Source organism: Canis lupus, chromosome 13 (genome assembly GCF_048164855.1).
Source record: "Canis lupus baileyi chromosome 13, mCanLup2.hap1, whole genome shotgun sequence".
NCBI classification, from domain to species: domain Eukaryota; kingdom Metazoa; phylum Chordata; class Mammalia; order Carnivora; family Canidae; genus Canis; species Canis lupus.
In genome coordinates, this window is record NC_132850.1 from 35,433,460 (window position 1) to 35,457,248 (window position 23,789).

General features: G+C 40.9%; 1 long non-coding RNA gene across 10 annotated transcripts in view; it reads left to right on the forward strand.

Annotated features, from left to right (window-relative positions):
• The window catches only part of LOC140602880 (uncharacterized), a 109,250-nt gene that overhangs the window by 62,363 nt on the left and 23,098 nt on the right, over positions 1 to 23,789 (forward strand). For 8 of the 10 annotated variants that reach the window (XR_012005835.1, XR_012005833.1, XR_012005830.1 and 5 more), the window contains 2 exons: positions 14,443 to 14,817; positions 17,370 to 17,685. This is a non-coding gene — a long non-coding RNA (uncharacterized lncRNA). Of the gene's footprint in view, positions 1 to 5,971; positions 6,043 to 14,442; positions 14,818 to 17,369; positions 17,686 to 23,789 lie in introns of all 10 variants that reach the window. The other 2 variants (XR_012005827.1, XR_012005828.1) reach the window with 2 other exon arrangements.

Sequence of the window (23,789 nt, forward strand, 5' to 3'; positions counted from 1 at the left end):
TCAAGAACATAGTATAGACTTCAATTTGTTCAGATCATATTTTTGCCCTCTAGTATGATTTTTAAAACACAAATCCTGTTCCTTTCTCGTATAATGCATTCTAAACTCATATTTGTCAGTGCCATGAGTGGAATGTTTTCCTCATTTCCATTTTCACACGCATGCTGCTCATATAGTAAAAGCTAATAATTAAATATATTTTATTTTGTAGCCACTAGTTTATCAAATTCTTTTATTCTACTTGTGGTTTTAGTAGACTTTCTTGGTGACAACAGGTATGAAATATTATCAGCAAAAAATTTCACCTCTTTCAATAAATATTGAAATATAAATATATAGTGCATTTTATGTTTATTGCATCCTCTAGACTCTCCAGACAATATTAAATAATAATGGTGATAGTGAGCATTCCTGTCTTGTTCTCGATTTTAATGGAAACAGCTTTAATCACATGAATACAAATCTATTAGTCACATCTTACTAGTTAGCTTATGCTGCAGCAAAGCAACTCAAAAATATTGGAGCCTTGAGCAACACAAGTCTATTTTTAACTCACATTACTTACTGGCTGCTGAAGGTTGTAGTCCTGTTCAAGAAGTCTTTTTCTTCTTTTCTTTTCTTTTCTTTCTTTCTTTCTTTCTTTCTTTCTTTCTTTCTTTCTTTCTTTCTTTCTTTCTTCTTTTCTCCTTCCTTCCTTCCTTCCTTCCTTCCTTCCTTCCTTCCTTCCTTCCTTCCTTCCTTCCTTCCTTCCTTCCTTTTTAAAGACTGATTGATTTGTGAGAAACACACAGAGAGAGGCAGAGACATAGGCAGAGGGAGAAGCAGGCACCCTACAAAGAGCCGGATGGGGGACTCAATCCCAGGACCCAGGATCATGACCTGAGCCAAAGGCAGACGCTCAACCACTGTGCCACCCGGGTGTCCCAGGAAGTCTTTCTTTCTGATCTAAACTAAAGGTAGAGTATCCATCTGGGATCTGCTATTTTGTGAAAGAAGAAAAAGAGTAATGGCCATACCATGAGATGATCCTTAATACATCTGCCCAGGAGGGACATACATTGCTTCCACTCACTTTCATAGGCCAAGGCAGTCACAAGGCCGAGCCCAATGTCAGTGTTGTAGAGGGAGGCCAGCAAATAACTGGAACTGTAATACAATCTGCTGAGGTCTGCCCCCCGGGTCAAAAATATTTTTTTCTCCTTTCATTCACAAGATAAAAATATCTGTTTTTCCCCCAAGAGAAACCCTTAAAATGTCCTAGCCAGTTCTGAGTGACGAGACCATTCAAGATTTTATGATAGTCCCTATATCATATTTGGATGTGGCTCCTCTTGATCTTGAAACCAAAAATAAAAAAAAATAAAAAAGATAAAAAAAGAATGTACCCTCTACTACTCCCAACACACAACGGTAGAAAACAGAGGGAGAAAGAATGGAAGGTACACAGCAGTCACCAATGCCTGGCAATTCTGAAATTCCACAAAGGAAACACTGTGAGGACGTCAAATCCTGGATAAAAAGGAGAATTTCTTGATTAGTCCTACTCTCTGCTTTCCATTGTTTTGGTCACCGTTTTCCATTTGAGAGGCCCTGTTCCCTCAGGGGTCTTTCTATTTCCATTATTTCTCTTGATCATTCTTAAAGGATATCAGAGATTATGTCCTCCCTTGGGGCTCGGCACCCTTTTTTCTCTTACTTTGTTTTCTGCCCATAGAAGCTTGGAGATCCCAGCCACGGTAGGTTGGTAACTCTTTTAGCAATCTAGCTTTCCCAAAAATGTTGCCCAGTTTTCTGGTGACTTTATTTGGAGTAATTTGAGCTTATAGACTTCTGTGGGAATAGTCATTCTCCGCTGAGCCATCCTTTCCAACTGTGTGCTACCTTCACTGGTTCAGTCGCTTTCACCGAAGGCTTGATGGCCCCGTCTTGATTTGGTTCTTGTCACACAGCTATCTCACCTGGCCCTTGCTACTCAGAGTGCTTCTCAATTTGATTGTAAACCGGTTGGAGATAATGAACAGTTCCATTTTCGAATCATGCTTGCAAGTCAGCCAGTTCTTTCCTGAGTTTATCTCCTCCTTGTAATCATTTGTTACACCCAGACAATAGCCACCAGTACATACTAGTAGCATTTTATTCTCAAACTTTTCATTTAATTCATAAGCTCATTCGGTACATTCTCTGCCTTGGGAGACACAATTGGCAATAATTCTGACAATGTTTGGCCACTACATCACACAGACCATCTTTCCAGCCTCCTGACAATTTTTTTTTACCATAACTGCCTGGCCCTGAAAGCCAATTCCCTATATTTTAGGTTTTCTTTGTTGATTGCTATTTTTGTTTTGTTTGTCTGCTTTGGGCATCATTCCATTCCTGGTGGTAACTTCCATATTATTTAGATTTTGCTACGTTATGTTGTGATAATAACCCCAAAACCTCAGTGGCTTACAACAAACGACAAAGTTTGTTTTTTGTTTTTTTTGTTTTTTTTTTTACTTCCTAATAGATAGGCTGTGGGCGAGCTGTGGCTCTGTCCTTTTGTCTTCTTATTCTAGGATTCAGGCTAAGGATCCAGCTTTCCACTGACATTTGCTATTTTTGTAACAGGGAAAATAGCAATGGTCAATTCATACAGGGGTTCTGTATCATCCATCCATCATCATGCTCCATGCAACAGCTCCACAGTGACATTATTCACTCCCTCTCATATTCATCGACCAAAGCAAATAAAATGGCTAAACCCTGGCCCCATGATGTCACAATGTCAGTGGGGCAGGGAAAAATAATCCTTTTGCATGAAAGGTGACAAATAATTAAGAACAAGAGTGCAGTCTACCATAGCCCTTCACCATTTAGATTTATATTTGGTGCTAATTTTCCAGGCATAATCTTTGTCATAATCTGAGTGGTTTCCTTCTATTCCTATTTTACTCTGTGTGTGTGTGTGTGTGTGTGTGTGTGTGTGTGTGTATTTTATGGAATACTTGCTGGATTTATCCAAAGCCTTTCTAGCATCTATTGACATGAAGGAATGTTTTTTCTCCTTTAATTTACTGATGTAATATTTACCAATTTTCCCATATTTAACTATGCTTAAATTTCTAGAATAGACTGTACTTGATAACTATGGACTATTCTCTTCATAGTCCAATGACTCCTATTTAATAAAATGTCCAATGTTTGCTTGTGTATTTATTAGGTAATTAGTTGATAATCTTTTCTGGTTCAATTTTAGGCTTGGTTATTAAATTATGCTTGCTTCATAATGTGAATTGGGAAGTTTTTAACCTTTATTTTTATGGATTACAGTAGTTTATTGAAATTATCTATTCTTTAAATCTGTCTAGAACTCAGGTTTGAAATGATCTGATCCTGATGACTTTTAAAAAAATCATTTATTAACCATCTATCCAAACATTTCTGGGATAATAGACGTATTAACGTTTTCTACTCTTTCGGTCACTTTTGGGAACTCAAAATTTATAAGAAAATCCTTTGTTTATTGTAGGTTCTCAAATATGTTGTAAAGAGTTGCATGCACATTATAATCTTATTTGCTTATTTTGTATCTGTGATTATGTTTCTTTATTCATTCCAAATTTGTACATTTTCACTCTTTTTTATAATCATACTTGTGAGTCACGTACTTATTTTCTTGATTAAGGTAGCTCTTGAGTTTAGTTCTCCTTTTACTATAATTTTGCTTTCTGATTAAGTAATTTCAGCTTTTGTCTTTATTCATTTTTGGTTTGCTTTCTAATGTCTTAAGAAAAGCACTACCTTTTTGCAAATGTTTTATCTTCTTAAATAACAGATTATTGCAGCTATAGATTCTTCTTTAGCAGTCTCTCATTTCTTCTGTTACAAACAGACTCATTTTCATTACTTTCTTGGTAATTTAGGATAACAGTTTTATCACTGTCCCATATCTTTTATCTTCAGATTCATTAAAATTATATATTCCCTTTATGGTTCATCTCAGGTACTCCCATGATTTAAGCTACTACTTTTAAACCGATGGCTTCCAAATTTCCCAGAAGCTACAGGCTCAGATATCTAACTTGCCTCATGAACATAACCAGCTCAGTCTGCTTGACCTTGTCAACATTTCTTTGAATTAACAATAAGCATATTTTTTTCACCACAATAACTATATTTATTTGTACCACTATCCGTGTAGTTGTTCAAGCTACAAAGTTAGGATTCATCCTCGACCCCTCCCTACTCCTCATGCCCATATCCAAACACCAAATCCCGATTATTTTATCTTTCAAATAGTTTGCCTCCATCCCATCTTCTCCATCTCTGCTGTTGCTGCCCCAGTTTCAACCCTCATCATCTACACCAGATTATTACAAAGGTGTGCAACTTTCTTCTTTCTGTTACCAGCCCCATCACACCCCAAACATACCCTACAAAAACTCAAGATTAATTTATCTAAAATATGAATCTCACCATACGGTATCCTCACTTAAATACCCTTCAGTGTTCTCCATTTCTTTCTCTTTTTTTAAAGATTTTATTTATTTATTCATGAGAGATACAGAGAGAGAGGCAGAGACATAGAGGGAGAAGCAGGCTTCCAGTGGGAGCCCAATACAGACTCAATCCCAGAACCCTGGGATCATGACCTGAGCCAAAGGCAGACACTCAATCACTGAGCCACCCAGGTGCCCCCAGTGTTCCCCATTTCTTACACAAACTCAACATAGCCCATAAGGCACTACATATCCTCACCTAAAGAGAAAAGCAGGAAACACACTAATCACTTAGTATGAATCAGGTAAAGAATTCCTGAATTACTGACCCTTTATATTTAATGAGATCCGGAGGGCACTGGGTGGAGAAAAAGACTAATACTTATTCTTTGCCTACTGTGAACCAAGTCATGTGCTAAGGTTTTATCATCTCATTTAATCATTATCACATGCTTGTGAGATGGACAGTCAGGAATGCTTCCAGCTGCAAGAATTAGAATATCTTACACATGGGAACTTCAACCACAGAGGCAGTTAATTTTTTCATGTTGCATTAAATCTAGAAGATGATTCTATTTTTCCATTCTGTCATATCTAGCATCTTGACTTTTCATCTTTTTTTTAAAGATTTTATTTATTTATTTGAGAGAGAGAGCACGCACAAGGGAAGCAGCAGAGGCAGAGGGAGAAGCAGAAGGAGGCCCCCTGTTGAGCAGGGAACCAACAATGCAGGGCTCCAGGCAGGGGCTCCCTCTCATGACCTGAACCCAAGGCAGATGCTTAACTGACGGAGCACCGCAGGTGTCCCCTTGCCTTTTCATCCTTATCTTGTTTCCACATAAATGCTACTAAAGCCCCAGGTTTCAGAGAGAAAAAGGAAAAGAGGGGACACCGGTGAGCAATTCCTTTGAGCCCATCCCCTTTAAAAGGAAGCAAGGGCAGCCCCCGTGGTGCAGCGGTTTGGCGCTGCCTGCGGCCCGGGGTGTGATCCTGGAGACCCTGGATCGAGTCCCACGTCAGGCTCTCTGTATGATGCCTGCTTCTCCCTCTGTCTGTGTCTCTGCCTCTCTCTGTCTCTATGAATAAATAAACAAAAAATCTTTAAAAAAGAAAGCAAAAAATTCCCCCCAAAACCCCTAAAAGGTTTCTACTTACACCTCACTAGCCACCACTGGTCACCCAGCTACTTCTATCCTCAAGGGAGATGAGAGAGCATGAGTTTAGGGAAGACGGGCCCAGGATAGTGGCTCCACATATCTCATTATCTCCGATTTGCAGGGAGGTTAAGGTTGCTCAAAGTCCCTACTGTTGGTAAGTGTGGATTCTGGGTGAGGAATTGAGTTTTGTTTCCAAAGTCGGTGCTGTCTTCTCTATACTAGTACTGTCTCTCCATATACTCTAAGAGTAGAATTTCAGATATTTAGACATGGTTAAGGGACATTGCTTGGCACCTGCTTTTTTCCCAAAATCACAGCACAATATGTTCTCAGGAATTGGACAGAACCACCCTAGAATGTTCCAGAGATGAAACCACCCTCCTGCCTCTTTGATGAAGCCACAGGTAAACTGTTCCTTTCATAAATGGAAACACTAGGGACTACGCTGAGACTGTTTTAGATTAGCTCCAAAGTGTAGTACTTAAAAAGAAATCACACTCAGAGTACTGAAACCTGTATAGCACACTTCTCTAGCCTTTCCGCTCCCCAGTTAAGAATCCTTATCAAATTTCATCATCTGGTTGTGAATAAGGTTCTGAACACAGTCATCATGACCTTTGGACATTTCACTTGGTCTAATGAATAGCTTGTAAAACTTGTAACTTAACTAGTAATGAAGGTTAAATCTTCTCTAATATACAAAAGAAAAAAATTTTAAATACCTAAGAAGCAGGTCCATTTCAACAAGGAATTTCTAAGGAGGGAGAATCTGTATATGAAAATTTGTATCTTAAGCTCCTTTCATCTTGCTTTAACAAATGACAAGCCACAAGGCAATAGTCCAGTTTTTTGCCTTTGTATGGCTAGGATGCAAATGTTTATTAGTTATTGTGCAATCACTGTGACATCACCATGGAAAGATGATGACTTTAGGTCATAAGTGGAAGAAGTATACATAAGGAGCACAAACATAAAATGTGTACTAATTCTAACTCCAGGGGAAATCATTCTTCCTGTCAGTGATTTCCAGTTCCACCTGCTGAAAACTGACTGTCTATAAAAAATGAAGCTGCAGGCAACTTAACCTTCAAGGTTACCAAAAAAGTTCTCAGAAATCTGTAGATGGGATTTTTTCCCCCCATATCTCAAATCTTTTCTTGAAGCAAAGTAATCTTAGTCATTAAAATGGACGAAAAAGACCTGCATCCATCAACAAAGGCTGGATAATCAAGAATATTCCTGCCACTCTTGGAGCACCATTAGGTTAAAAATGACTGCATTGTTTCCAGTCTTACTAATAGTTTTAATGACGTCCTCATTTTTCTTTCAAACTTAGACAATTTTCCTATGATGGAAGCATATTACTATTGGAGAAATAAAATACCTTGCATAAACATTTTCAGCTTCGAATAGGGGACAACCATTTCCTTACCCATTTTTTTCTCCCCAAATCATTTGAAAGACTGGAGTTTCTGTTGTTGCACAATTTTTCGATTGAGAAAAACGTTAGAATATACAATTAAAACAGGCATATATATAACATGTAAAATCTTGAGACTCTGTAACGTATGGTATGGGGATGAAAGAAACACAACATTACAGAAGCAAATCCCGCAGCATTTTTCAAACTTAGTTTATGCCACAACAAAATGTTGCTATAGAAACACTAAATCCCCAACAGAATTCCTGGAAGTTAAAGATCTGCCTTCCAGATGCTGACTTGCTTGCTTGTTAAATAAAACAGCATTTATCGCATGAGAGATTTTATCTTAAGACACACTATAAAATTACCTGGGACTTCTAGTGCAGGGCTCACAGTGGGGAGAAAAATCTTAATATAGTAAGAATGGTTCGTCTGGTAGATGTCTCAGGAACTGGGATACAGTACCTATCGGCCTGATTGTTTTTTGCTGTCCTCATCAACACTCCATCTAAAGAAGTAGCTCTAAAATAGGATTGGCCTTTAATGACCAGATGATGGAAAATCACCCTCTGTTAATAAAATTGTTCATCCACTTTCAGCAGGTCAAGTCTTCCTGAACACCAGTAAGGAAATCACATTTTCCTGTAGACAGTTTGGGGGTGCTCTTTAAGAGTGATTTTCCCCAAGTAATTATACAGCAGTTTGCTCTCACAAAACGAACCGACTGATTAATTAGGAAGCAGCTAAATGAGTTCTTTAAAAATGTCTAAAATGTTTGTCTTCTTTTCCTAATCCTCTTCAATCAAACTGACAGTTTTTTTTAATCCTCTTAAATAGTGAATGCATAACAATTATGTTGGAACTCAAAGAATTATCACGGCCTTAAATCCCTTAAAGAAGAGATTTTAAATCATATAGAAGAGGATTCCTCTATTCACGGTTTATGGCTGGCAGATGCTCCCCCTCTGTCCCCTAGCAGACACCACCCACTTCTCTGGCTTCCTCTCATCCCTTTGTTTTACCTCATTTGATGGCTTTGACTTCTATGGGAGAAAACCAGTCCGTCTCCACTGAGGCATCTGTCCTCAGGATGTGAGCTCAGCCTTCCACTGAGATAATCACTTCCTTCCTTGACAGCCCTTACTCACAGTCACAAAATATCCAACTTTTAATGTATAAAAATACATGTATATAAATACATTATAAAAATAATGTCTCATGCCCTTTAAAAGGGAGGAGGAGCCCCACTCCTGAAGAGTGAATTGTATATAGTGACTTTCTTCCCAAAAGGACAGAAGAGGAACTTTATAGTGGAGAAAGCTGATAATTTCTACTTCAAGCCAGGTGATCAAGGTCAACATCAATAATCTTAAAGCACATTAATAGTTCATACTTTTGATATGACGTGATGAAAAATGGCACTGTACCTCTGTGGTCTTCCTCTCCAAAGCCTATAAACCTTTGCAATCATGAGAAAAACATCAGATACATCCCAAGAATTGGGGCATCTCGTGATGTGTATAACCAGTGCTCTTCAGAACCATCAAGGCAATCAAAAACAGGGACTCCTAGAAACTGTCACAGCCAAGAGGAACCTGAGACAACATAATGACCAAATGTACAGTTGTTTCCTGGGGCAGAAACAGTACATTAGGTAAAAACTAAGGAAATCTGAGGAAACTATGGACTTTTGTCAAGAATAATGTATTGATATTCATTTGTTCATTGTAACGCATGTACCCACAGTATTGAGAGACTTTAATAATAGGGAAACTATGTGCCAGCTGGTAAATCTCTGTACTAACAGCTCATTTTTTTTTTGTCAATGTGAAACTTCTATAAATGAGCCCTATTAATAAAAATAAAGGAGAGATAGGAATGGTTGAAGTACGTATGTGGCTAATGAGGTATAAAAGCCTGAGGTTTGCTATCACTGAGCTTGGGTACCACAGTGGAGCTCTGGGAGGGATGCAAAGCACAAAGCTCCCCTGGGAGGTCTGGCCTGGCTGAGGGGGACTGGCCTCAGGTGAGAAGAACCACGTGTACTTCGTCTCTGTAACTCCATGCCCAGCTCAGCACCTCAACATGCACCAATGGTCATCACATAGCCACCATGGAACTAACACCGCGTAAGTCCTTTTGGTACATGAGCTCATCAACCTGATTGTACAGATGAGGGAAACTGAGGCATGTGGAGTAGTTAAGTAGCTTACCCAAAGACACACAGATAGTAAATGGCAGAGCCAGCATTTGAACTCAGGCAGTTTGACTTCAGAGTACCCTACTATGCACTACCACCAGCAGACATGCAGCAAATGCTGGCAACGTGAAATGATTTTCTGTTGTCACATTACATTTCGGGGTGAATCATTTACTTTGAACATTTGAAATTCCTAAACTATGTTTGGTAGACCCAGTTGATCCTCAGCATCGGATTTATAGTTCTTGGGTTTGGCTGCAGGAAGGAGTCACTAAAAGTCCATGACGTAGAGCAATTTTAATACTGCTGAGACATGAAGCAGAATCACGCTGCTGTGAGGCAGGATTGTGGAATTCAGTTTAATAGCAGTCATTTATTTTGGAGGGTTTCCAAATCGAATCCCTACAGACCTGGGTCCTCAGATCTGACTCCTTGGCTGCAGCCTTTAGCAGGTCAGCATCCTGCTGGAGGGATCCACCTCCGTGGGAGGGTGTAGAGGTGATAGTAATGACAAACACGTACATGGATTTCTTACCATAATGCTTTATTGACACACTAAGGTATTGGCTGCACAGTACTGGCTGCACAGTCATTAAATAGATACGGGCTCTAACTGAACACATCACCAGATGCTTTTCCTATATGTTTAGACATCATGATTTCCCCCAGGACAGCCCAGCTTATGGCTGTTATCCCCACATAATTTTTAACAGCGCCCTCTTTTGCTCTCAAAGTGCCCATTTAAATAACTTGCACAGCCACCATATCTATAATACAGAAATGATGTGCTACTCCCAAGCTAAAAACTCTAGAGACCATACCAACTGCTATTCTAATATGTCTGTGACAGCTGGGCCTCTTGTTCCTAGAGCTTTGGTAGAGTGAACTCAACTGAAAAAAAAGTTATTGTGAAAGAGATCATGGTTTTCAGGGGTGTGATTATTCACTCATTCCATGGAGGTCATGGTTTTGCAACTTTGAGAAATTTCAACTACATTTCTTTTGCAATCAAAGACTGTAACTATTACCAAAAGCACATTGATTTACAAAGAAATATACTTTGTGATCATCACCTGAGCTCCAAAATTGAGATGGTTGCCTTTAAGAAGTGACAGATGGCATGATCCTCCATGAGGATGGTCAGCATGGCCACATGTGATGCTACACTGAGCATCAAGCATCAATGGCTAGCCTGCTGGAACAGGGCCAAGGGCAGGAAATGCTTTAGTTTAACCCCAATTGTCATTTAAATTTGTTCACAGGTCTCATACCTAGTGACCTACATCCTAAATTTCTTTTCAGGGCTAATATACCTTGTGTTACACTGAGCGTACAAAAATTGATAGTTCCCCTTCAATCAACTAGCAACATAAACGTCTTCTATAATTCTTTACATTTCTCTTCCATATGAATCATTTTGCTCTGTGCATCTCTCTATCATTTGCAAAGTTAGCAAACTCACTGAAAATGATGGGGTTTTACTTCTAAAATCTTTTAAGGTAAGTGTGTCAGCTTTTAATTCCTATGATTTGCTTTCTCTCAAGAATTTTAAAATTTGTTGTAAAATTCTCTTCTCCATGGTCACCAGTGTGTAGCAGCCACCAAGAAATCCCAATATACACTCAATTCTAAGCCTTGGCTGAGGTTGTTGATAAAGTGTTGTGTTCTGTGTGGTAAAGGCCACTGATGTTGGCTGTAGCCAAACTAATCATAAAATATAGACCAGACCAAATTCTGGAGATGGAAGGTGGTGATGATGATGCAGTTATGTAAATAAACATAATGCCACTGAACTTGACTTGACACGTAAAGTGGTCAAATTGGTAAATTTTATGTTATGTATATTTTGCCACAATAAAATTTATGTATATGGAACACATCACTCAGAAGCACTGGGAGACAAGGGCCATGCGTGTGTGCATGCATGTGTGTGTGTGTGTGTGTAGATGCCGCCTGGCTTAGCTGAAAAAAATGAAATTCTCTCAGCCAAGAATGAGAGAAGGGCAGAAGTCTCTGAGACATGTTTGCCCATTGTTGGGTGGTCTAAAGGGGCAGCAAACTTTTTTAAGAATAGATATGAATCCTGTCTTAGGAGACCATATTGGTTAAATGCTGTCCTAGAGCTGCAAAGACAAAAGCAGACAGGCATCATCCTGAAGATGCAAATAGATGCTAAATACATTGATTTGTTCATCAAATATGTACTGCACTCTTGCTACCATATTTCATCAGATCTCAGACAATATGAATTATTAAGCCAGTTATGAAGTATGTGTTTATTATATGACGTTCTGGTTTTTTTTTTTTTTGTATATTCTGAAATACCCAACTGTTTAAAAGCTCTAATACCATTGCAAATACTTTGAGTCCGGGTATGATATAAATTTACTTCATTCACGTAAAACCCAAATAGGAAAGGAGCATATCAGATCACAAACAACCACAGGAAAGAAACAGAAGCTCTAGTTACAGAATGAAGAATAATTGAGGGGCAGGAGAGAAAGAGAAGTTATCGACTATGCCTAATAATTTTCCTAGAAAATACCTTTTTTTTTTTTTAATGTCAAGTGTTTTTCACACATTCAAGGAAAAACTGGATGGCTGAAAAATCCTAAGGTCCTACAGAAAATCTAGAAATGCCATCTTATGACTCAAAGCCCAGGCCTCCTGAAGTTAAAACAAGTGGCTATGCAGAACTCTTTAGAGCTAAAAATGTGCTATGGGTCACATGATACCCATAGCAATGGGCCCCAGCATATCAAAGTTGCTCAGGTTTATATCTGCAAACCCAAATGATCATCACTGATGATCTAATAATGGTCTACGCGGCCTTGGTGTCACACAGACTGCTGACAAAGCCAGATTTAATTACACACTCACTGGGGCTTTAGATAAGTTACTTAAAATTCACTCTCTTGACTCAGTTCCCTGACCTGTCATCTGGAGTCAGTCACAACCTCCTAGGATTGCCGGGAAGGTTGAACAAGATGGTACATATGCAGCATCTTTCACGTGGTGCCAGGTATATATTAAGTGCCCAATAAATGTTAAGTGCCGGTATTATTAATATGCTGAGAGATTTGTTTCTTTTTTTTTTTTTTTTTAAAGATTTTATTTATTTATTCATGACAGACACAGAGAGAGAGAGAGGCAGAGACATAGGCAGAGGGAGAAGCAGGCTCCATGCACCGGGAGCCCAACGTGGGATTCGATCCCGGGTCTCCAGGATCGTGCCCTGGGTCAAAGGCAGGCGCTAAACCGCTGTGCCACCCAGGGATCCCAGAGATTTGTTTCTTATCATTGGTATGGGTGAAGGCAGACTAAACGAGGAGTCAGCCCTGGCTCTGACCCTAAAATAGCTAGGTGGCCCCAGGTCAGTAATCCTCATCTGTGTGCCTTGATTTCTTTAACTGTCCAACTAGAAACTCTCCCAAGTAGATTCCTCTTATGGATTTGTTGTCTCTCCCATATCTTTCGTGTGACCCCCGCCTCTCCCTGTTCCCCCAACTCCTCCCTCCTGTCCCCATGTCAGACCTGCTTTACTCTGCAAGCACTGGGGCAGCTGATTTCCTTCTCTCATGGGGACAACCACCCTCTTCTACTAATTATTCACTCTGTTGCCACTTTTTCCTTCTTCCAAGCCTCATTCCACATGGCTTCCAGGATTTGTGTTCTATAACCCAGCTCTGACGACAACTTCCTGAAGCTTACAGAGCTCTCTTCCCAGGATGGCCTCGCTCCACTTGGATTGCCATCCTTCTTTTTCTCCAACAAGGATCTGCTTTGAATGCTATATCTTCTTTCAAGTGTCTCCAATTTCTCTGGGACAAAGCTAGATTCTCCCTCCTTTGTGCTCCTGCTGCCCTATATACACACTCTTTTAGAAGTCTTTACTATAGTGACCTTTTAAATTTTTATTTGTTGAGAGAGAGTGCATGGAGAGGGCCAGAGGGAGAGAGAGAATGTTAAGCAGGCTTCCTCCTAATATGGGGCTCGATCTCACCACCCTGAGGTCACGACCTGAGCCGAAACCAAGAGTCAGATGCTTAGCCCACTGAGGCACCCCTAGTAATGATTCTTCGTAGTGAAACAAGACAAAACAAGCAATGCAGAGCTAAGTATTTTATTTACAAGAACTGGAATGTAATAGGTATTTGATAAGCATCAAAGAATTTTAGGAAATGCTGTTAAGTGACACGATCCAAGACACGTCCAATTATTTTAGTTTCAAATCCATTACTCTTCCGTGTAACCAGGAATAATGGAGGGGAACTGTGTGAGCAAAATATTTGTGGAAAGGTAGAAACTGGAGGTCCCTGAGATCCCCTTGAATTGGAGGTCTGTTGAACTGGAGGTCTGTTAAGCTGGGGCTATAACAGATATGCAGCAGAGAGCATGCAATCTCCAGATGACCAGTGCAGTTCAGCGATGACATGATGATCACTTCAACAGGCACAGCGCTGGTAATGGAAACGGGGAGTACATATAGCTGAGAAAAAGGCAAAAAGACAGTATATTGCCATGAAGTGATTGCATGTGAGATGTGAGAGGTGTCCATCCAGGTGACTCTTGAGGGGACAGTGGTACCGGTGACTGAGATCGAGACCTTAGGAGAAGGGCCAGGGAAGGTCAGGGTGATATCCCAGAGGTAGGTGACATATCACAACTCAAGGTATTCTTTACCTTCTTCTCCACCCCATGTCTGAGCAGAGAATGGGTATTAGTGGGATGAGTGTGAATCCTTGATGGGGATCCATGGACGTGCCAGTTGGAATACCCAGTCTGCTGCATGGACGTCCACCTTTCCTCCTTGAACTCTGGACGTTGCGATAGTGCTGAGATCTAGAGGTCTTGGCTTAACTTAAGGTTGCCCACTCGTGAGCTGTGTGCGCTCCACACATCAGTATCCTCATTGGTAAATTGCCAAAAAAAAAAGATGATTATCTTAATGGTTATCGTGGCCATCAGAGTGCTAATGTGCTTGAAAACATCTTACGACTTATAAACAACTGTTAATATGTCATCCTAACCTTCCCTGCTCATCTCCAAAGCAGTTACACAGTGACAACAAAGAATGGAATCTTGTGGTTGTGTTTTAGGGATTAAACTAACGGTAGGAACAATTGTTTCCAGAACACTGTGCTTCTCCCCACAAGCATCATTGCTTTTAATTTCTTACAGCTTTTGGGTAGCTGCTGTGATGATGAATGTGCTTTATCTGATCTCAGAAAAACATACCGACAAGACTTTACCAAGTCGCCAGGGGCAGCTTTCAGCGAGACTGTGGAGCCGTTTTGCCATGTTTATGAAATCGTCAGTGTTCTTCATCTTTCTGGGTCCCAACCACCCTCATGGAGGAACATGCTCTCCCTCCAAGGCTGCTTCTCAACTGTGGCTGCACCTTAGAATTAACCAGGGATCTTTAAAAAGTTCTGATGCCTCAGACCAGTTAAGTCAGACTCTGGCAGTGGGACTCAGGTGTCAGCATTCTGTAATGTTCTCCAGGTGATGCCAACGTGCAAGTGAAAGTTGAGAACCATCGCCCTATCAACCAGGGTAAGTGCCTGAGAACAAAAGGCACAGAATTTCAGGCTAGGCCACAGGCCACCTGAGTGTATAATTCTGGCTGGACGATATGACACTACTATTTGTTGCCCTTCACAAAAATGACTGGTTTCAGACACAATCCACCCAGAATCTGGTGGGGATGTGAGGGCCAAAGCAGCCATGGTCTGTGCTTCTATATCTGACTGTAGATGTACAGTTAGGTCTTCGAGGCTATAAGTCATGACAGAGGCCGCGTTTATGAGCGGAACCAACAGTTCTCGTGGTTCCCACTCTGCCTGTGTCACCAGCTATCCAAAGAGGCACTGTCAACTCCAATGGAAGTCCCTCCCCAGCCCAGGCAATCCGAATTCCTGTGGCTTACAAGGCCTGTCACAGTCCAGTGCTAACCCACCATTCTAATTGAGCCTCCGGTTCTCCTCCACACATACCTTGTATTCCGGCTACATCAGACTCAACACTACAGCCCTACACAGACCCACACACTGCAGATGCTGCTGGTTCTATCTCCAGGGCTCCTCCCCAGCAAGCCCCTGCTCCTCTTTAGAGAATCCAATCCACCGGAAAGACACCTTCTCTATGAAATGTTTCCCACTCACTCCCCTCCAGTGCTCCTCTATGCAGCAACACCTCTGCTGCCCAGGTAGAAGGGAACAATTCCTTCCTTCTGCCTGTGTCTCTTCCCACTCTTTCCCCAAAGTGAGAGGAGAGTAATCTGGTTCGATTTCAGGACAGTGATTGGTTCATATTCACCAGTAAGCACCAGTGAGTGTTTTCCAGCATGTCCAAAGGTCATAGGTCCACGTGTAAATAGCACAATAGAGTCAGCTCACTTGGGTTTGTCTCTTGCTTCTGCCATTTACATGTCATGTGACCTTGGGTGAGTTGTTTATTCCATTAAAGCTCCAGTTTTCTCATTTTTTAGGGAAAACAACATTTCTACCTCATAAAATTGTAGATTAAATCATATCATCCACATATGGTGTAAGTTTCTATTTTGTTGCAAATGTATCATTTCCAATATCATGAATCAAAATTAGGGTTCAGGTTTAGCGAAATAGAGACACATACTTAGCTTTCATGCTAATCAGGTTGCTCCAGCTCTGCTTGGACCAGGGTTGTCTAGCCAGAGTATCAGCCACTTTCCCCACCAAAAGTGAATAGTCCCTTAATTGTCATTTGTTTTTTATTAGCACATTGCTTCTTGTTGGTATAGCTTCATCAAGAATTTTGAAGTAGAGTTAGTAGGACAAACGTTCCTAGATCTCTGGCCTTGATACTATTTATACAATATGATTTGAGCAAATATTATGTGCTAACTATTGTTCTAGGTACTGGGGTTCAGCTGAGAACAAAAAAATAATACTCTACTCATATTCCTTCCTTGGTTCCTTTACATATCTTACTATAGAGCCCTTTTCATACTAAGTCATAGTTATTTGTTTTTTTATCTACCAAAGCCATGGCATCCCATCAGTGTCAGCTAAGGTTGGGAAAATGGAAGTATCTAGAACCATCAGGGAAGAACTGGCTCTCATCTCTACTTTCCCTGTCTTTTTTTCTCTGTTTTGTGTTCTGAGTAATTTCTTTAGCCCTATTTTCTAGATTACTAATTCTTGCTCCAGCTTTGTCTTCTCTGCTATTATCTCATCTACTGAGGGTTTATTTCAGTCATTTGTTTTTTTTATTCTAGAAAATGTGTTTGGTTCTTTTCTAGATCCTCCTAGATCCTCTAGATCCTCTTCTTTTCTAGATCCTCCTTTTTTTTTCTTTTTTTAAGAGAGAGCATATGTGAGTGACCACAGGAGGCAGAGGGAGAAGCAGAGAGAAAAATCTTAAGCAGGCTCTAACTTAGTGCAGAGCCTGCCATGGAGCTCAATCTCCATAAAAGTCAGAAACTTAACTGACTGAGCCACCCAGATGCCCCGTCCTCGTCTTTTTTCACAGTGTTATGTTAATTTCTTGTGCTTTCAATTCCACCTTCTATTTTCTTTAAATATTTTAAATTAATTTCTATATCTTATATCTGATCATTCCACTTCCTGAACATCTTGAGGGGATATGGTCCTCTTACTACTTACTGTTTCTGCTGACTGTGGCTTGCTTATACGATGCTTGCAATTTTGGATAACAAACACAAATGTAATTGGGATTTATCTATGGGAATCCTCTGACTCTTGGATTGGAAGTTTATCCCCCCAGGAAGGACTTTTTTTCCTCCTCTGCTACATGTGTAGGAATATTATAAGCCTGTGGTCACTTTATATCAACTTTTATCTTTGAAATTTCCAGGACTAGGTAGTATAAATGTGAATCCAAACCCATGCACTAATAGATCTATAATCACTAATTTTGAGATGTTTTTACTCACTTAGAACTTTTGCCAAGACAGACACATTTATTTCTCATCTCCCATTATGGGGAAAATGTTTTCTAGCCTACTCTTTCCCCAAGTGTGCCTTTCAGGGCTCCAGGTTTACAAAGCTTTCTCAATCCCATTCCTGACTTTTGCAGAGCTAAGATTTTGTTTTTTGTCCCCACAGAGTCACTGAAAACTTGTTCTTTGGTTGTAAACTTGGCAAATACCTTCTGAACTGAGGATTTCAACTTCTTGTTTTGGACACCCAAGGATTTCTCTGACTTTTTTTTTTCATTCTCACCTTGGCATTTGAGAATACATTTATCTTATTTTATCCAACTTTTCCAAGTATGTTGCAGTGGAAGAGCTTTCATATTGCCACCATCATCTTTGAAAGGTTGAGTCTCCCAGACACAATTCAGATGGACCAACATGACATGTTTCACTGCTCTTCTGTACCTCTGTCACTGCAAGCATGAGCAATGTCACTGTTGCTTGGGGTAAGTGGATACAATACCCAGTTGAGCACAAGAACTTAGCAAAGTACATTTGAAAGTTAGGGCAAGAAAACCATCTAAGAAAAAGCTTTTTGACTAATGGAAGAGAGACTTTCAGGTGTCACTCAAGCCAGGATATATTAATTCCCCAACCAAAGTTGAGAAATCCTTTATCATCTTTATATCCCAGGGGAAGGCATCTTATAAGTAGTGTTTTTCACAGAGGGAGTCATCTGACCAATAGTTTCAGAATTATGTCAAAATTTTGTTTTAAAATGTAGAGTTCTGGGGCACGTAGGTGTCTCAGTCAGTTAAGTGTCTGACTTAGGCTCAGCTCTTGATCCCAGGGTCCTGGGATCGAGCCCCAGTTGGACTTCCTGCTCAGTGGGAAGGCTACTTCTTCTCCCACTGCCCCTACCCCAACTCACACTGTCCCTGTTTTTCTCTCTCTCAAATAAATAAATAAAATATTTTAAAAACAAAATAAAATATAGAGTTCTGAGCTCTACTCTCAGAAATACTGATTCAGGGGTCTAAGGTAGAACCTGGAAATCTATATTTTTAACAAGCACCCCCTGTCCCAGGAACTCTTAAGTATGCTGAAGTGAGAGAGGCCCTAATGCAGAGTGTGCTTGCTTTCTAAAGAGTATGTTGCCATAATTTGAGAGGCTCCACTGATTCATGCTGTAGGAATAGAAAGAACCAAGCGTAGAAAATCAATTTCAGTTCTTGAGATTGAAAGACTCTAAGTCTCTGTTGTATTAAAACCAAAACTTTGAACCATTGCAGAGAGAGACAGACAGACAGACAGCCCTCTGTCATTGTTCACCCCGCCTGATCCAAATACATGCCCATCCAGACTCTCATGATGACAGAACTGTCATTCTGTTAGGCAGAATTAAAAGTACGTAACAAGAGTCTGAGAAATAGACCCAGCACCATAAAAGAAGAACTGCTAGAGCAAAAGCAAAAGCAAGACTGAAACTTCATTCTGGGCCCTCCTGGAGCGACCCTGTCCTCAGTGGAATTCAGGAAAAGCCTAGTCACTAGTGCCAGAATCATACTGGATCTAAAGCCATATGCTATTTGCCATTGTATACAGCATATTTTGTTTAACCATTACTTAACTATGTATGTTAATGTATGTATATGTATGTATATGTATATCTATGTAACTATGTATGTATGTATGTATATCTCCTCCCATTATGTGGGTTTAATCCTTATCCCTAAATTAAGCCTTCATAAAATCCAAGCTAAAAGAATACCTTCTGGAAAGTTTATATAGAGATACCAGAATCACTGTCTGCTGCCCAGAGACTGAAATGGTGCTCAAGTAGGGGTTCCTGGAGCACTAACAATGTAAAAAAAATGTTACATAATATGGAGTGTGGGAGGGGAAGCGAGACCCATAATCAACAGAATTAGGCAGAGGATTAGGTTTATAAGAAATAATTACAATTATAATGGTTTTAAAAGAATGTCATTAAAATGAAGTAAAGAGTGCCATGCATTTGGAATCATTTGGGGAAAAATGGAGACATGTCAAATGAAGAACTTTGCTGTGATTGTTGCTTTAAGCTCCATTTTTGGTTTACAAATTACTGCCATTTTACAGACAACTAAAGAAACATGATCCAACTGTATTATTCTGTTACCCCATGTATTAACAGTTCCATATGGTTAACATCAGTAAGCTGATTTCTCTAGAAACAATTAAAAGTCTTGCCAGATACACAAGAAGAAACCATGTGAGCATGTTTCCTGCTTGCTGGTGACATTTCATCCCCTCCCCACCACTTTAGTCCTAACAAATTACTCAGCCCACTAGAGCAGGATCCCTCAAAGGCCGGGAAATGACAGCCCTCATCTGAGACATCCTTTCTTACCACAATCCAAATTGGGCCTTCAGGCAAACAATAAAGCAGTTTGTTGTTGTTTTGTTTCTGTGGCACCAAGTGACGTTATTAAGAAACGGAGCCCATGTGAAAACCAGCTGGTGAAGGTCTTAAAATGCAGTACAATGTGTACACCAAGGTAAAGGAATTGATAATAAATCAAAAAAAGGGGGGGGGCCATTTTGAAATATTGGTCAAGATGGGTTAGATTTTGCTACAGTAACATCCATCCCCAAATCCTAATCAATGGCGATCATAAAGGTTTATTTGTCACTCATGTTCTCAGTTTCGGCGGGGAGGTGGGGAGCAAGTCAACTCATTGTCAAAGTCATCACTCTGAGTTTGAAGCTGACAAAAAAGGAAAGCATAAAATCTAAGACACTTGTGTCCTTGAGAAGGGACTCTGTTTCCTGAGTTGCTGCCCCCATCCCAGTCCTGGGGAGAGGAATAATAGAAACTCCAGGTGGGTTTGGGGGATCAAAGGACAAAGAGGCACCTCTACTTCAGAGCTGGGGAAAGGGGGGGGGGTAGAACACAGGGCAAACCTGGGAGAGTTTCCTGGCCCTGAGCCTGGTCTAAAAATAGTAGAGACTTAGCTGTGGGAGGTGCCCAGGTGGACAGGCAGGTAGCCATCTGAGTAGACTCTTGATAGAAGGCTAAGTGCAAAGGAGGGCATATTAGTATTAGTAGATGTCAGGACAGACAGGGAGGATAGCCACCTCCCCTCCCTAAACTCTCATATTTCAGCATTTTGGGAGCCCCCAAACTTAGACACAATTTAGGGATTGGGGAAAGGTCCTCAGTTAATGGAGATTTAGCATCTGCTTCTGGGCAGGAGAGAGATTTGCAATATAGGTTTTAACCTTTCATCAAAATTCCTTCTAAATCTCCACCTCGCCCCTTCCTTAGAGAGGGAGCATTTGAGAAACCTAAAGGGTTGTGTCATCCTAAAATAGTGGGTGCTCTGGACAGGAATTCTATTCTTGAGAATTGCAGGTAATGTAAAAAGTATCAGAAACAGAATCACGCCAGGCTCAGCCCCAAACACCCTGCCTTCTCTGGTTCTTTCCACTGTTCTTCTGGCTCTGATTCCCCAGTTGTCTCCAGCACATCCCTTCCCTGACTGCTCCTCATTTGTCTTTCATGAATTTTGCTCCACTCCATCTGTAGGATGCCAGAAAGAATCATAACCATAAAATATCATTTAAGATCACACTCCTCTTGTCTCTTCTATTTGATACAAGGGACAAGGAGACAACACACACAGGTTCCTCCAACTTTTCTTTTTACCCCTCAACCCCAACCCCTTTATTGCCCAAACTGAGACTGGCAAGCCAGACCTTTCTTTGTAAGCAACCCTGACTCCTGGCTCCTCCTGCACATTTGTAAGATTCTAGGGGCTTAGGGAGCCAGAGTGGAATTTTCTGGATTTGGGAGGAAGTTGGACACACAACTCTTGGGGACTCATGTCTATTAGTGTTTAAATGTGAATGTATGTCCAGAGGTGAGGGACAGAGGGCTCATGAGCTATTAGAAAGTAGACAAGAAAAACAAAAGCAAGCCAGATAACTATTCATCTAGAAGTTAATTCCTTATGCCCCTAACCACTCCATCAATATCCTTTTGGTAGAAGGGGAGAACTGTTCTTTTGCAACATAATCAACAAGTACAGTCTGAGTGAGACATTTGATGGTCTTTTGGTCTGGTCCTAACAAATATTTGGATGCTTGTGTGATTATAAACCTGGGACCACAAAGTTAACAGTGGAGAACAAAAACAAAACATAGGTTTTTTGTTGTGTATGTGTACATGTGTGCGTGCACCCATGTGCGTGTCATCCCCACGAACTGAGAAAAACCTAACAGCAATGTCAGCCTCAGGCACAGAGTAACTAGCTCCTAGTTACCTAACTAACTAGCTGCTGTTTCTGTTTCCTGCTGTCGTGGAATTGATTTTCCTTACCTTCTCATCTGCTTTTAACCTGCATGGCTCCTCCACCTTAAGGCAAATCCAAACTTTCCTCTCAGCTATGGTTTTCACTCACTTCTAGTCTCTGTTCTTTTTCACCACATTTTGGGGCATGAAAAACTCTTCCTCACTCCCTCCACTGTCCCTTCCAAAGGGAATCTACTCTGTAGTCAACCAGCTCTGTCTTCTAGAAAAGCTGCTCTGTGGAACCAGAGTCCTGTATTTATTTCCCATGCCTGCTGTACCTAAGTGCCACAACAGGGTGGCTTAAAACCATACCTACTTAGGGTCTCACCGTCCTGGAGGCTAGAACTCCAAAGCCAAGGTGTCGGCAAGACCAAGCTTCCTGAAGCCTCTAAGGAAGAATCTTTTCTTGCCCCTCTCAGCTTCTGCCGATGGTAGTCATCCCAATGTCCCTTGGTTTGCAGTGACATCATTTCCTTCTCTGCCTCTGTCATCACCTGGGGTTCTCCCTGCGTGTCTGTGTCTTCACGTGGCATCCTCCTGTCTGCATGTGTCTGTGTCTAAACGGCCCTCTTCTTAGAAGAATATTGGTCATGTTGGATGAGGGCAGACCTTAATGACCTCATTTTACCTTTATGTCTTACGAGATTACATCTGCAAAGACCCTATTTCCTTTTTTATTTATCTGCACTCCCATGTTTATTGTAGCACTGTACACAAGAGACAAGATATGGTAACAACTTAAGTGTCCACTGAAGGGTAAAGAAGATGTGGTATATACACAATGGAGTATCATTCAGTCATGAGGAAAAAGGAAATGCTGTCATTTGCCGTAATACAGAATGCGCTTAAGGACATTATGCTGAGATAAGTTAAACACACAGAGACAAATACTACATATTTTTATATGTGGAATCTTAGGAGAAAAACAAAAAACTGAACTCAAGTAGGAGAGTAGAATGATGGTTACCAAAGGCTTGGGTGGGGGGATGTTGTTTAAGGATACATACTTGCAACTAGTAGATAAATAAATCCTGAAGATCCAGTACACAGTACAGATATTACGAGGAACAAAACTATATCATGAACCAAAGACCCTATTTCCAATTCAGGTCACATTCACAGGTAGCAGGAGAACTTCAACATATGTTTTGGCAAACAGAGTTCAACCCTCATTGTCTCCATATCCCCATCTCGGAGTTAAAAGCGGAGCCTCCTTGGGTGACCGAATCAAGACAAGAAGCCAATGCAGGCCCAGGAAGGAAGCTGAGGGCCTTTGATCAGGGAATTCTGGGAAGTATCCTAAGAGTGGTTTAGAAAAGGAGGCATCTAAGGAGCCCTTGGGTGGTACAGTTGGTTAGATATCCAAGATATCTCCTCTTGGTTTTTGGCTCAGGTCGTGACCTAAGATGGTGAGATCGAGCTCCCCCCATGTAGGGCTCCTCACTCAGCACGGAGTCTGCATAGGACTCTCTTCCTCTCCCCCTGCCCACCCCTGCCCACCCACGTCCTTAAAATAAATAAATAAATCTTTAAAAAGAAGAAAAGTCGTCTAAGCTCTGGCTGGGCACATCCTCTTAGCCTGTCGACATTGTACCATGTAAGGATGAATGCAGCAGAAGGAAGGTCTGTAGAAGGACCACCCAAAGTTTGGTCCTGGGAGGGCTGCATTAGCATCACCAGGAACTTCTTGGAAATGTGCACTCCCAGGCCCTACCCAGACCAACTGAATCTGAATCTTTGGAAGTGGACAGTAGGGTAGCAAGTATCTGGGTTTTTTCCACGCTCTCCCATGATTCTTATGCAGGCTAAAGCTTGAGGGCTTTAAAGCTTTCAAACACCCATTGTCTTAAAGCCCGGGTGCCAGGCAAAGCCCATCCTTCCCTTCTAAGCATCTGAGGGCAGTACTAACCTCAATAGCATCCCAGCAGAAGATGTACAGCCGCTGCTGGCCACTCAGGTGATGCGGAGGGGTGTCATTATCTAAAAAGGCAGCCAGACCCTTTGATGCAAAGATCTCTGGAAGCAAAACTGCATTTTCTTTGTTGGGCAAAAATTGCATCTCTGTAGTTCCCACCTCTTGGTTAACATTTCTCTTTGGAACTCCAAAAGAAATCGGTTCCCTTTTCCACAAGCAGCCCTTGAAGGTATTCAAAAATAGCTAGCATGTCCTCAATTTTTTCCTCCCATGCCCATCTTTCTAGACCTGTGCTTTTTAATATAGGAGAAGAAGGTATGACATAGGGGGTAAAACAGAATTGAGTGGAGGCATTGTTC